At 41.2% G+C, this 13,970-nt stretch overlaps 1 long non-coding RNA gene across 1 annotated transcript in view; it reads left to right on the forward strand.

The window, feature by feature from the left end:
- The first annotated feature begins 296 nt into the window (after nt 1-296).
- The window catches only part of LOC131490259 (uncharacterized), a 46,623-nt gene continuing 32,949 nt past the window's right edge, over nt 297-13,970 (forward strand). The window contains exon 1 of the long non-coding RNA XR_009251008.1: nt 297-419. This is a non-coding gene — a long non-coding RNA (uncharacterized LOC131490259). The remainder of the gene's footprint in view (nt 420-13,970) is intronic.

A 13,970-nucleotide genomic window follows, 5' to 3' on the forward strand; every position in this document is an offset into this window, starting at 1 on the left:
AACAGAGATCAGGCCCCTGAAGGAATGGAAATCAGAACTGGTGAATTCTGAGTGGAGGGTCAGCAAAGAAATAGTCTGAAGTGGTGCTTTCCAACCCTTTAGAATCTGGGGCCTCTTTTTAGTGCTGCTAAAATGTTTTCAAACCTCCCCAGTGTCCTCCCACCCCACTCACCCACCCATTCATTCTACTTTTAATATTCTTTGATTGAGAAAATATGCCCTGACCAAAACTAGTACAAATTAACTTTGAAAGAGATCAGCGCAAACTTAGTAAGACATTTGTTTATTCAGTGTACAGATCGTGGCCCTGCACAGAGGATTTCTGATCTTCGGGCTGCCCCCGTGTTTCCCGGCCAAAACGGATATGAGGACCCTGGCTTTCAGTATCGGGCAAACACCGTGTTCTCTCACTTACCCAGGTTTGTGTCGAATTAAAACAAGAAGCTGAGGGAGAGGAAGGTGCCAGTGCAATTTTTAGGTCACTCATCTGCTATCTTTTTGACCCGGGTCCATTTTAACCGAGACTGAGCTCTTAGCCTGGCGTCTCCCATCGCTAACCAGGTGACCTCGGAGAAACCTCGCTGCCTCCTTTGCCTTAACTATCAAAATGGGATAATAGCAATAGCTTTTCTTGCCTCCCTGGGGCCCTTGAGCTGAAGTCAGTAAGATAAATAGTTGTGAAAGTGAGTGGGAAGGTTAAAAGTGCTCTAAAATGTGAGGTATTTTCATGGCTGCATTTTAATATGGCTCAGCACCAGGTATCCTGAAGGTAGCAATTCCCTGGGAGGGGGTTTAATCATCTGGGCTCACCATAGGGTGGACTCCATTTAACCTGTGTGTTCTGGTTGATTAGGTTATTGTGTGTAGATTGCAGGAATCCCAAGCTCTCCTCCATCTTTTTCTTTTTGATATAATTTTAATGAGATTTCCCCCATTCTTTTATTGCATGGCAGGCTACTGCTAGAATAAATATAAAGAAGTTTTTTTAAAAAATGGAGAAAACAGGAGGGCTGGGGAGATGGAAAAATGCAGGGGGTAAGGCAGGGGAAGAGAGTGGGAAGGCTGTTCAAGATATGTATGGGTCTCCTGATGACTTTAGAATTCCTGGGGGCACTTCCTTCTGTGCCAGGCACTGAAAGATAAGAGAGGGGGCCCAACTAAGGCCACTGAGAGAAATGTCTTTTTTAATCATTCCTTCCAAGAAACTTCATTGCCAGGCCCAGGAATCCAGTACTTTTCCTTGTATTGTACAAGCAAAGTCTGCACGGTGCAGCCTCTTCCCACACAGTGGCCTCTAGCGTGTTTCTCTGAATGGGCAGTTGTGTGGGATACCTCAGGACATTTAAAATGATACAGACACATTGGAAGAGTGTATTTTTCATTAGACCTATCCAGGTAACACTTAAAAGCCATTTATCCTGAGTTGAGATTGTTATTTTTCATTAATCGAGTTCCCTTCATTGGATAGTAGTAACTGTCGCTAACTAGTAACTGTCACTAAGTAGCAAGTCATTTCTTCCCTGAGGCTTTGTCTATTTTCCTGTCCTGGGAGGGAGTGTGTATGTGTGTGCCTGTGTGTGCACATGTGTGCATGTGAGTGCGTGTATACTTGGCGCGTGTGTGTGCACATATGCATGTGTGCATGTTGAGGTGGGGAGCAAGAGTAGTGCGAGTACCTGATATATGCCTTGCAGACTTCAGAGTGGATCATTGAGATTATTTAATCCAATAAGTCAGGTAGGTATTAGTTCTCTCATTTCCCGACAAGACTCAGAGATGCAGTAACTCGCTGAAGTCAACAGCTAGAGAGCACTGTGATTAAATCTCTGATATCTGTGGCCTGAAAGGAAGGGGGAGTGGGTCACATAAGCCATGTATATGCCCTTTGCTGTTTAGAAGATCTCCTCCAACAGCTTTCCAATTTTACTGTCCTAGGGTTCTTTCTGGGTGAGTCCTGGGTCTTTGAAAGAAGGAAGGGAGGGGACAAAACATTTGTAGAGCACGGAGAGGACTACCTACAAGCCTGGACATCCGAGATGAGGAGGGCCCACAAATGACCTAGACCATCCCAACAGTTCATAAATTCTCTCATCACCAGCTTTTTTTTTTTTTTTTTTTTTTTTTTGGTTATTTATTTTTACACAGTAGTGAGTATTTTTTCGGCAGAACATACTGGAAACTAAGTAGAGTCCCTTTTGTTAAAGCACAGCAGCCTGTCCTTGAGAAGAAGGCACTGTATTCTCTGGCATTTGGGAATTAATGCCTCTGTAAGGGCAGCCTCTGATCCTGTCATGCCAAGAATAGTGTGGAGTAGAGTGTGGCCAAAGGAATGGGCAAAGCCTGCCATTGTAGATGTCATCATGACATGTAGATGTCATCATGACTACAAGGGGACATAAGCGGCCTGGCTTGAATGAACTGTATCAATTAGGACAGATAGGTGGGAGTGTGGAAACTATCTTCATGGTGTCGCTGCCTCTTTTTCTTTATTATTTGAGGACAACTTCAGCCATTTTGGTCAGGACAGAAATTATGTCCTGTAATTTGACTGACTTTGCCAATTTTACTCACTATTTACTCAGAGCATTTTATAGCTGCCAGCACTGGAACCCCGTCATCCGCTTACATCCTCTTGAGGTGTTTGGGCACAAAGAATCCCATTCCCCTGGCTCCAGGCTCTAGATCAGTGCTTCTCAATCTTGACTGTACATTAGAACACCCTGAGGGGCTATTAAAAATACTGATGGCTGGGCCCCATCCTAAGAGAGTTTGATTTAATTGGTCTAGGTGGGACCCTCGCATTGGTATTTTTCAATGGCTCCCCAAGTGATCCTAATGAACAGTCAAAATTGGGAACTACTGCTCTGGATGGTTGACTCATCCTACATAACCCCTCAGCTGAAGTCTCTGTAGCTTCTGGGGCTGTGCAAGTACATTGGTGCCTTTGTGTGATTTAGAAAAAGATACCCCTCTGCCTGTACACATTTCCTATAAGGAAAATGTACTACTTCTTCTGGGTTGACACAGCTCCATGGGCGTATGGCTTGGTGAGCAGAGTGTGGTCTTCACAGCTCTGCAAGTCAGTCCTGGTGGCTTCCAACCATAGGTCTCTCTTTGAGTCTCCTGGTTTGGCAGTTTATCCTTCCAGGGGTCTCTTGGCCGTAGGCAAATTTCCATTAAAGAAATACAGAAGCAACACTTCTAACGTGGCAGGCTCCACTGATCTCAGTTCCCCAACTCTAACTCATGAAAAATGTGAAAAACAACCATTTAAAGTTTCTGGAAATTGTCCTAAGGGCATATAGCAAATGGGGAAATAGTTACTTAAGGAAATCTACTAAATCTCTGTAAGAAGGACTCTGTGGCATTTGAGTCACAGGCCATCCCTCCTGTCACAGCTCAGTGTGATAGAAGCTCCACTCTGAGTGTGTGTGGCCAAGAAGGGCTTCCACCGCCCCAGTTCTCAGCCTAGGGCTACAGTTTCTTCCTTGGAGGAGAAAGCTGTCAAAATTTGTCATTGCTCACCCCCAGGTGCAGGTCGCAGATGCTCTGTCCCCAGCAGGTGTAGAACACCAGAGCCTTCATTCATAAGGTCAAGGTTCTAGGTCAGGAGAGAAGCAAATCAAGAAAACCAGGGCCACTGTTCTCTTCCAATGCATCACTCACAGAACAGGGATGTGAGTCCAGTGGAAGCAGGACCTTGTCCCTCCCTTCAGCTCCAGAGCAGTGGCATGGAAGTTTTGCCAGAGAAGGGCAGGCTATAGGAACAGACATGCCATAGCTCTTCCTAAGGGCATTGGTTTTGTTTGGAATAGAATGTGGTAAAGTTCAAATGTAAGGGTGCTATCAAAACCAATGGGAAGTTTGGTAGTAAGCAGTTGTGAGGGGGTGGATAACCCCATGGCAGCAACAGGCTAACCTGAAGTACAGCTAGAAGTATAACTGAAGGATATAGAGAAAGAGATAGCTAAAAAGAGCTCTTCTGGGACTGGAACAATCTTCAAAGACTGGCCTCCAAGGCTGTCTCTGCAAAGAGATCTGGTTTAACTGAATCGGACTGTGGAACAGTTTGTGGCAAAGGGCATTGTTGAAAACAATACAGACCCCAGCTAGAAATTTGTGGAGCCTAATAGCTGAGTGTGATAGAAATAGAGGCAGATGCACAGGAAGCTAAAAAAAAGAGATCAAGAAATGACACAGTCACAGAGAGTCCCGATAAAACAACTGTCACTTCAGGGTGACTGTAGGTGTCTCCAACAATGTTCCTTCTGAGAAGTGACATTAGAGGCTGTACACTGTGGGGAAAATAAACTTCAAAGGAACAGGCCAATCGAGTCACTAAACAAATAAACAGCAATAAATACAAGACAGACCCAGAGAGGTGGTGGTGGGAAATCAATATGCAGAGTTGATACAGTCTATTGTCCAAAATGTCCAGTTTTCAACAAAAAATCATCAAACATGCAAATAAACAGGACAATGTGATTTGTATGCGGGAAAAAGAGCAGGCAATAGAAGTAGCCTTTGAGAGGACCCAGATGTTGGACTTGGCAAAGACTTTAAATCAGCATAAATATGTTTAAAGAACTAAAGGAAATGATACTAAAAGAAGTAATGGAAGGTGTGATGACAAAGTCTTATCAAAAAGTATACACATACAGGGCACCTGGGTGGCTCAGTCGGTTGAGCATCTGACTTTGGTTCGGGTCATGATCTCACAGGTCATGAGTTCCGGCCCGGTATTGGGCTTTGTGCTGACAGCTCAGAGCCTGGAGCCTGCTTTGGATTCTGTCTCCCTCTCTCTCTGCCCCTCACCCACTTGCACTCTTTCAAAAATAAACATAAAAAAGTATATACACACATATTTGTATGTATGCTTGTGTACACACACACACACACACACACACACACACACAGTCCCAAAGTATGTAAAGCAAAAACTGACAAAACTGAAGGAAGAATTGACAATTCAACAATAATAGTTGGAGTCTTCAGCTCCCCACTTCCAGCTGTGGGCAGAACAACAAGCAGAAAATCAGTAATGAAATGAAGCCTTGAATAACACCATAAGCCAACTGCTCCTAATAGACATCTACCCAACAACAGCAGGATGCACATTGTTCTCAAATGCACATGGAATATTTTTTTTTTTTTCAACATTTTTTATTCATTTTTGGGACAGAGAGAGACAGAGCATGAACGGGGGAGGGGCAGAGAGAGAGGGAGACACACAATCGGAAACAGGCTCCAGGCTCCGAGCCATCGGCCCAGAGCCTGACGCGGGGCTTGAACTCACGGACCGCAAGATCGTGACCTGGCTGAAGTCGGACGCTTAACCGACTGCGCCACCCAGGCGCCCCTGGAATATTTTTTTTAAGTTTATTTATTTTGAGAGACAAAAAGAGAGTATGTGCATGCACACATACAAGCAAGCAAGGGGCAGAGAGAGAGGAAGAGAGAAAGAATCCCAAGTAGGCTCCAAGCTCCACATTGAGCCCAACCTGGGGCTCAATCTCATGTGAGTTCGAGCCCCAACATCAGGCTCTGGACTGAAAGCATGGAGCCTGCTTGGGATTTTCTCTCTCCCTCTCTCTGCTCCTCCCCTGCTTGCTCTCTCTCTCTCTCTCTCTCAAAATAAATACATAATCTTAAGAAAAAAGATAATCAGTGAAACCAAAAGTTGGTTCTTTGAGAAGATTGACAAAATTGGTAAAGCTCTAGCTAGAGTGACCAAGAAAAAGAGAGAAGATTCAAATTATTAAATCTGGAATGAAAGATGGAACTTCAACCTAAACGAATAAAAAAGGATTATAAAGGCATACTATGGACAACTGTATGTCAATAAATTAAGTAATTTAGGTGAAATGTATGTATTCCTGGAAAGACATACACTACTGAAAGTGACTTGAGAAAAAAATAGGTAATCTGAATATGACTATGACAAGCAATGAATTATGGCAAATAGAACTGTGGCAAAAATCTCCCCCAAATTTCTAAGCAGTATGCCCTGATACAAAAACCAAACAGAAAAAGAAAACACTACAGAGAAGGATCTATACTGAATATAGGCACAACAAAATCTTAAAATACTAGCAACCCCAATTCAGCAATATAAAAAAAAAAGTATTATATACAATGACCAAGTGGGATCAATTCCATGAAAGGAAGATGTAATCCACTACATAAATAGAAAAGGGAAAAAACCACATGGCTATCTTATTAGATGCAAAAAAATAATTTGACAAAATTTGATACATTTCCATGATAAAAACACTCAATTAGGAATGGAAGAGAACTTCCCCAACTTGATAAAGAGTATCTATGAAAAACTTATAACTAACATCATATTCAGTGATAAAAAGACTGAAGACCAGGATGTCTGCTCTTGCCATTTACGTGTGCGTGTGCGCGCGCGTGTGTGGGTCTATATTTATATATAGAGAGAGAGACGGAGAGGGAGAGGGAGGGGGAGAGATAAAGGAGGGGGTTTGTGTTAGAAGGACATTAATATGATTGAATCAGGGCACTACCCTTATGCCCCCATTTAACCTTAATTCTCACACTCCAGTCCCACATTGGGGATTAGAGCTTCAACATAGGAGTTTTGGGGGGATACAAGCATTCAGTCCATAAGCCTGCCAAACAAATTATCACAACTTTGCAGCTTAAAACACACTCATTTATTACTCCACAGTTTTTTAGATAAGTACAGACAGTTCGACTGGATTCTCTGCTCAGGGTCTCATCAGGCTGAAGTCTAAGGTGTTGTCTGGGTGGGTGTCTCATCTGGAGGCTGTGGGGAGGAGTCTATTCAGATTCAGATCTGTGTGGCCATAAAGTGGAGGGCTTCACTTTCTTTCTGGCTGTTGCTTGAGAGCAACTCTCAGTCCCTGGAGGACACTCATAGTCCTTGGCATGTGGCCCCTTCCATATTTAAAGCCAGCAGTCACTCCTGGGCTTGAAGTCTTTCACTTCCTCATCTGTTACCAGCCAGAGAAAACTGCTTTTAAAGGTCTCATGTGATTAGATCAGGCCCACCCAGATAATCTCCCTTTTGCCATATATGATAACATTACATCACCACGGGAGCAATATCTCCTCACATTCATGGATTCCCTGCACCCTCAAAAGGAGGTGACTGTACAGAGGTGAAAGTCATTCTTAGAACTCTGCCTACCATGCTCTCACAGAAGAGATTGTGCATTTGGATGAAGCTTCAGCCCGTGCCAATGAGGTTCCATCCTCTTGTGATCTTCCCTTCCTGCCTGCCAGTTGATGAGAACTTCCATCTGCGCCCATGAATTTGAGTCTGCCCATGAACTTCCCTTCCCGACAGCCTGTGGATCTCAGACTTGCTTAGCCAACCCCACATTTGTGAAAGTCAATTTCCTATTGTAAGTGTCTTAGTGGCTATATACTTCTCTGTTTGAATCCTGGCTGGTAGACTGCCTTTTAGGGGTATGACGATTAAAAGAGTTAATATATAGAAGTATATTAGAAAAGTCCCCAATTCATGGGGCTTCTAGGAAATTCCATGTTAAGTGTTACTTGATACTATTATTATTATAATTATTATTATCCCTCAAATATGTTAAGATTTATCCATTTTGTTGTACATATATACATCTAGACTGTAGCTTCCATCTTCTTCTCCACACGTGTTTATCTGTTCCTTTAGTGAGGGATGTCCAGATTGCCTCTAAGGTCCCACTGCCACCCATGTCTGTGCACATATCCCCTGGGCTTGCAGTTTTTGCTGGGCTTTCTGGGGTTTACCTTGAGCAAGTATGCATTAGCCAGTAATGATTGGAGACTTTATCTCTGCCTTTCTAAGCTTCTCTTGCTTCTCATAGTGCCTCCTTCTAGGTTATCTGCCCATCCACCCAGACCACCACTTCCAGCAGGTAAAGCTGAGGGCTTTATCACCTGAGCTGGGGATGCCCCGAGGCAAGAATGCCACTGAATCACCAAACTGACCCAACTCAGTGGAAGTTTTCAGGAGTAAACACTTCTCAAGTTTTTGTCTACCTTTGGTTATTTTCCGGTGACTTGAAATGATTGTTTTGATGAGGTTGTTCAGTTTTACACTTATTTTTGTGACGGGCGCTCGCCTGATCTTCTCACACCGCCATTACTGGAACGTGAGTCTTGGGACATTTGCTCCTGGAACCCAATCTCTGTGCCATAAAGAAGCATAGGGACCATGCTTTGCTGCCGAATCGCCCCAGAGTTTGAGTCTTCCCAGTAGAGGTCCCAGACACTGTGGAGCAGAGACGAGAGACCTTGGTTGTACCCTTTCCAGACTCCTGCCTTGAGGATGTAATAAAATGGTCTTTGTTACTAAGTCTCAGGTGATTGGTCATGCAGCAATAAGTTGAGTAGCTTAGTATGGCACTTTGTACATTTTTCATAAAACAATGGGCATCTGGAGATAGGACTGCAAGCTCCTTTTCTAACGTCATTTAATAAGGAAATTAGATTCCATTTTGCATGTTTCTCTTACAGCATTGTCTTCAGTATAGAACCTACTTGCCTGAATGCTTTGTAGAGTTATATTGCCACTCTGAATGTTTGATTTGTAATGTATTACAAATACATTTGTAAATCCGACTTGTTCTCAATACTACTGAAAAATCCAAAGGAAGAGAACATGTTTTCAATTATTTGTGAAACATCTTCATTTTGCTGGAAAGAATTACTCCAAAATTCAAGTCTAATTTTTGCCCCAGAAGATCCGTTGTAGGAAACAATGTCCTGGGCTGGGAAACCAAAAACCCTGGACTGGAGTTTGATTGCATGACCCTGGACCAGTCACATCAATTCTGTAAGTCTCAGTATTGCACTAAAGTACAAAGCTTTTTGACGGGGCAATTTTAAGAATCCTTCCAGTGCTAGCATTTAGGATTAGTTCTCAAAGGCCTGAGAACTTTTTAAATATTCCTGCCTTTTTGACAGAATTTGGCACCGTCTTCCAAAATTTAATATTAGCACAGTCTTTGGCTTAAGAGTTTCCCCTTTAGGTATCTAGCCAACAGAAATTCTTGCCTCTGTTTACCGAGATAGTTCACAGTGTTCATTACAGGATTGTTTGTAATAAGAACATGTTAGAAACAACCTTAAATCAATAGGGAAACGACCCAATAAATTGGTGATACATCCAATTGTTCAATGCCATAGAACAATTAAAAGGTCAAAAGAGGTGTGTAGGTTCCAACACAGAAATCTTGTCAGTACATAACATGAAGCAAAAGAATTTCAGGGCAACACATTTAAAAGGGTCTCGTTTTTGTAAACTTAAGCAAACTCAAACCGTTTATTTGTGTATATAATGAGGGATTGGAAGCAAATCGTAACAAACACAAACGTCATGAGTTGTTTTTTTGTCTTTGACCATTTTCCAGTGATCTAAAGTAGTTGTTTTTAGTAAAGTTGTCCAGTTTTATATTTAATTCTGGGAAGAGGATGCCCCCAATTTCTCCATGCTTTGGCGGGGGGATAGTGAGATGGGTAGGGAGGGGGAGAAAAAGGGTGTTCACAATTTAGACAGTTCTGTATTGTTTAAATTTTTTATAGGATGGTATTCGTGTATTTCTTATGCAATTAAACACATGTATAAAAGTTTATCATCTGTTGTGAATTTCATTGTTCCTTTCTGAAACCAAAGTTTGGTTCACAAAAAAGAATTTCTAAACATTCATGAAGTTCCTGTTTGCCTGGAAGGAACAACAAAGCAGGAGCAGCCGCCAGGGTCGAGAGCATGTTGCCAGCTGAGTAAAACAGCAGGGGGACCGGCTGGTGACCAGATTTGCCCACCCCAGTGCAGGTGCCACTGCTGTTAATAAGAATTACTATTTACTTTTTTTTTTTTTTAAGAAAGTTGGGAGATGGGGGACTAATAGATCGTCTGTCGGTAGTAAAAAAGGAAGTGAATATGACCCAGTTATTGAAATGAAACACAGAACACTCTTCCTTTGACTATTCCTTTTGTTGTTTGACTTCAAAATACAAGACCTCAACATTGCAGGATAGGAAGAGGGAGCGATCCCAGTGAAGCTCCTGTCTGGTGTTTAATTAAACTGTAATAATGTAGTAAAATAAATTAAACATCAGTGAAATTACAAGTAACATTGAGTGTGGACTGGGATGTTTTAAAATGATGGATTCATGAGAGTATTTTATCTAGACAAACTGAAAATGTCCCAACCTCACCATTTTTAATCCTTTCTTGAAAACACTCTAGTGCAAGCTATCTTTGTTGAAGGTATGTTGTCAAAGATTGAGAGAATTTAATTTGAGTTATGGAAGCCAAAGACTGTAAATGAAAGAAATTATAAAAACATACTTTAGAATTGGGTCTTAAATATTATATTCTAATATGGTATATTAATATATTTAATATATCATACTAAAATTATATTAATCATTTAAACATATGAAATATCTTTTACATTTTGTTACTTTCCCTTTGTATTTTATTTCATAGTGGCCTCCTTAATTAATATAGCTGTAATCACGACATCGTGACTTATTTTTCTACCCACCTATTGTAAATACACCTTTTGTGTTTGTACCGGTACTAATATCCAGATACTTACCACTGGCACCCACTAGGGGTCATGCTGCTTACACGGGGAAGTACCGATTGTAGTACGGGTATTGTTACTGTGGCCGGAAGCAGAACCGATTTCTCAGAATCACTGTCATTCACATTTCTCTACAGAAGAAAAAGATAGCACTTTTTTTCCCCCTTCCATTGGTACTCAGGGCTTCTGTCCTCTGAAGAGGGGAACTTATTTAAGGAATCATGACAATATAGATGTGAGACAGATGTCAGTGGAGCCAGAAGCCTTCTGTTGTAGGGAGGCCGAGGAAAAACGGGTCCTGTCTGAGAGCGAATATTAAATAGGCCAATAGAAGCAGAGGTGAGATGGAGCAGTGTTTAAGAGCGCCACCTTCTGGTTGCGTTGAAATCCTGGTTCTTCTCCTTGCTAACCTTGGTCTTCCTCTGGGTTCTCATTTGTAGGATGGGAATCATGCTGCCTCCTTCAGGGGCAGGTATAAGAATTAAATGCTTGTCCGGTGTCAGGCACATAATCAGGATTCAGATAATTTGAGCTGTTGTTATTATCCAAAATAATTATCTTCTCTTTGTAATTTCAAAGTAGCCCAATTTTTTTTTTTTTTTTTTTTTAAGTAGCCAAATTTCTAAGAAAGATTTCTTATCATTTAGTTTCTTTTCGGTGTTCTTAAGATGAACAGATAGAGACATTTATCTTTATCCTTTTCTTTTGAAAAAATTTTCCCTTTGAAAGATAGTGTATTAATTAAATAAATATTTGAGCAAGAGACTTACTGTGCAAGGGACTGGGGAACAAAGGTGAAATACAGATGGCTTCTTTTCTTCTCTTAACAACAACAACACAACAACACAAATGGCTGCTCCAGTAAGGTAGAAAAGAAATATTTGCAAAAAGCTAGATTCAAGCCAATACGTCATCAAAATTCTAAGGTGTATAAATATGAGTAATGTGACATAGATTTGTTTGGTGGAAAGCATGTGTCTTTAAGTTCAACAGCAAAGGTTTCATTCAAACAAGCTCTTTGAGGAAGGAGCCCTCGTGCACTATGGGTAGGAATGCAAACTGGTGCAGCCACTCTGGGAAACAGGATGGAGCTTCCTCAAAAATTAAAAATGGAGCTACCATATAATACAACAATCCTACTTCTGGGGTTTATCTAAAGGAAATGAAATCACCTTCTTAAAGAGATATCTGTACCCCCATGTTTATTGCATCATTATTCACAATAGCCAAGATATGAAACACCTACATGTCTCTGGATGGATGAATGGATAAAGATGTGATATATACATCCCATGGAATATTATTCAGCCCTAAAGAAGAAAGAAATCCTGCCACTTGTGGCAGCAGAGACGAACTTGGAGGACATTACTGTGAGTGAAATAAGCCAGACACAAAAAAGACAACTACTGTATAATCTCACTTCTATGTGAGAGCTAAAAAATCAAACTCATAGAACCAGAGAGTAGGATGATGGTTAACAGGGGCTGGAGGGTAGAGCAAATAGGGAGATGTTGGTCAAAGGGTGCAAACTTTCAGTTAGAAGATGACTGAGTTCCAGAGACCTAATGTACAGCCTGGTGACTATAGTTAATACTAACGTAGCGAATACTTGAAATTTGCTAAGAAAGTACATCTCAAGTGTTCTCTCCACAGACACAAAAAATAATAAATATGTCAGGTGATGGATATGTTAATTAACCTGATTGTGGTAATCATGACACAATGTACATAAAAATCAAAATATGATATTGTATACCTTGAATACATACAGCTTATATTTGTCAACCCATGCCTCAATAAAGCTGGGGGAAAAAAGAAATTCTGTCAGCCTCAGTTTCATCATCTGTTAAATGAGGATAATAATACCCGCCTTGTGGGATCGTGTGGGGATTAAACGAAACAGTTGTAAAACAGCAAACGGAGCTATAGTCTGTTTCCTTTCTTCATCTGAATGTCAAGGTGTGTTTTTCTCTCACTTTCTTCAAAGACAAGGAAATGTTTTTGAGAGAGGTGTTGTTTCTCTTACTATGGGAGTTTAGAAAGAAAATGCCTAATCGGGAAATTAGGAAATGCTTCACCAACTAGGTGTATTTGAATTGTGCCTTAAAGTTGTGTAGGATTTTAATGGGAGAAGCTAGAAGAAAGACTAGTATAGGTGTGTGTATGACATTTAAAGACTTGGAAGCATCTCGGTTTCCCATAGAGCCCAGAATAGTGCAGTTTGGCTGGAATTATGATACGTATAGGGCAAGGATTGGATGGAGTTGAACTGAAACCTAGGGACATATCATGGAAGGCCTTACATGTCAGGCTAAGGAGTTTGACCTCTTGGTGAAGAAACGAAAACAGATGGACATCAACTCTAGAGAACAGAGATTTGGGATTTTGAAAGAAAATCTTTGCAGGTGGGATTAAGATGGGAATAAAATTACTCTTGTGCATGTGTGTATAGTATATAATATATTCAAATTTCATATATATTTACGTATTTTTCCCCTTTAGTTGCACAGAACATCTTTTACCTGAACCCTTGACCCTACAAGATTCCTGGAAACTAAATATTACCTATATGTAGTTCATATGCCAACATGTCACCTTCTTAGGGTAAAAGTGATAGGTTCTAGGGAGTCAGAAGCCATCAGGGGCCACACCAATGAAAACAGCAAGCCGTTCAGTTTCCACACATGTGTTCAAACTGGAAACAAATCAACTTCTGTCCTGGGCCAGGTGTAACCAGGGTCACAGAAGTTGTTACTGTGATACAATGTTCCTTACACTACCACACCGTAAATGACTCTTCCTATCAGATGAGATCAAGTTAAAATGACATTTCAGGGGCACCTGGGTGGCTCAGTCGGTTAAGCGTCTGACTTTGACTCAGGTCATGATCTCACGGTTTGTGAGTTTGAGCCCCACATCTTGCTCTCTGCTGTCAGTGCGGATCCTGCTTAGGATCTGTCTCCCTCTTTCTCTGCCCTTCCCCTGCTTATTCCCTCTCTCTCTCTCTCTCTCTCTCTCTCTCTCTCTCTCTCTCTCCAAATAAATAAATAAACTTAAAAAAAATGACATTTCAAGTGAGAGAAAAAATGCATGCATGGCCCTTCAGTCACTCTGATGTGAAAGTGTTGTTTACCAAAAGAAAGAAAGAGACTTCCTAGTCATGTGGTTTGGGGATGAATTTCAAAATCCCATTTGCACTTATTCTGCACTGCACTCTATTTATTCTGGAGACAAAGGAGAATGAAATTCTTGGAAGAAACTTTTTAAAATCCCGCTATGGGTAGCTGGTAGATCACAGCGCTAGAAATACCAACAAAAGTAATATGTTGATTCATAATGATTTATTCTCTGTAGTTTTGGGGGCCTCTTCTGTCATCTCAAACCTCA

This window comes from Neofelis nebulosa, chromosome 11 (assembly GCF_028018385.1).
Source record: "Neofelis nebulosa isolate mNeoNeb1 chromosome 11, mNeoNeb1.pri, whole genome shotgun sequence".
Taxonomy (NCBI): Eukaryota; Metazoa; Chordata; class Mammalia; order Carnivora; family Felidae; genus Neofelis; species Neofelis nebulosa.